This window comes from Branchiostoma floridae, unplaced genomic scaffold, assembly GCF_000003815.2.
Source record: "Branchiostoma floridae strain S238N-H82 unplaced genomic scaffold, Bfl_VNyyK Sc7u5tJ_1550, whole genome shotgun sequence".
NCBI classification, from domain to species: Eukaryota; Metazoa; Chordata; class Leptocardii; order Amphioxiformes; family Branchiostomatidae; genus Branchiostoma; species Branchiostoma floridae.
This window is the reverse complement of record NW_023365750.1, coordinates 153,629-155,428: the sequence shown is the minus strand read 5'-3', so window position 1 is coordinate 155,428 and position 1,800 is coordinate 153,629.

Sequence of the window (1,800 nt, the reverse complement as noted above, 5' to 3'; positions counted from 1 at the left end):
AGATCTGTGTATAACTCTGTGCTAGGACTAAAGTATAAAATTGACTCTATGATTGCTGAAAACAGGAATCAGTCGTTCATGATGATAATCTATCACAGGTAAATAAGCTAATTGTTGCAATGTATATGTTATAGCTTTTACGTCATCTTACGGCTGCATGTTGGGACGTGGCTCCATGTCCCGTCAGCTCGGCACGTCACAACGGCGACGTCGCTCAGTACGTATCCCCGGATGCAGCTGAACGTTACCCGGTCCTGGTAGGAGGTCAATCCGGCAGGAGTCAGCGCTCCGTTCAGTGGGGGCGATAACAACGGACATTGCACAACTAAAAACATAGAATGATATGAATGAAGAAAACGTGCGGACCCCCATTTAACATCCTATCCGAGGGACGGCCCTAGCCGAAGCTAGGTACTATTTTTTTAACCTTAGTGAAGTGAGGAAAGTCGTACGTGTGTAAATTGCGCATGCCTTTCTGAAGGGCATGCGACTGTTGACATGACAAGTTTCGAACTCGGGACCTCTTGGGCCTGAGCCCAAAGCGCTGCCGATTACGCTACACGACCTCACTGTCGTATCAAAAAGTTCGAATAAAAATTCATTGTCATATTTAAGTCTTTGATAGAGTTAATAATATCATATCCGCACCTGTTACTTTGATTACGTGTACAATCACTCACTCACTCACTCACTCACTCACTCACTCACTCACTCACTCACTCACTCACTCACTCACTCACTCACTCACTCACTCACTCACTCACTCACTCACTCACTCACTCACTCACTCACTCTTAACCCTATTCAGACGGGGGGGGGGGCTTTTGAGGCCTCCGCCAACTTTGGTGTCCTATAACGCTAGAACGGCTTACGCTAGAGACACCAAATTTTGTGAGTTTTCCTAAAATATTGTTGGCAACAAGTTTACGAGGTTTGACGAATTTTCCATTTTTCGTGTTGCCATGGCAACCGTTTGTTGACAGGCAGTTTTGCCAAAAATCACTATTTTTGGTTCTAACACTATTTTTCATTTATTTGCTATATAACTTCTATTTTGTTATATAAACAAAATCTTATATTATTTAGCATATCTTTCATAATTATATATATATATACATACATAAATTATGCTAATTTGATGACGTCATCAGCCCAAAATCCAAGATGGCGGACCGTATGGCCAGATCAAGAATAACAAGCTAATTATCCCTTAAATTTGTAATTACCTGGTATTTTTTCTTTTAAAACCATCTAAATGAATGAATTTAGCCTATTTCCATTGCCCTTTGTGATTATTTGTTGCAAAAAAATTATTTCTAAAAATTCAAGGTGGTGGATATAATATGGCGGAGCCCTACTCGTATCTTAGATATTTTGACGTCATTGATGTTGCTATTTGCAACACAAGTCGTAATAAACATTGTTATTCTGTTATCTGCACTTGTTGTTGCATTTTTGTAGCATAACTTGAAGTTTTCTGAGAATACCCCTTTTTCATGGGTCCGGCCAATATAATCAAGTTGATGACGTCATAATTACGCCTTCTTACGTCATCGTAACGTCAAACGTCAAATAATTGTCAGATATTTTATCGACATAATGTCCTAAAAACTTGGTGGCCCTACGACACATCGTTTTAGAGTTATAGGACTTAGAAGTGGAGGGCCTCAAAAGCGCCCCCCCCCGGTCCAGGGATAACCAAAAAGCCCGGTCTGAATAGGGTTAAGCTAGCAAATAATAAGGCAAATGATTGAATGATTCGTGCTTCTGTATACCTCTGCATGTTGGGGTAGTCGCACT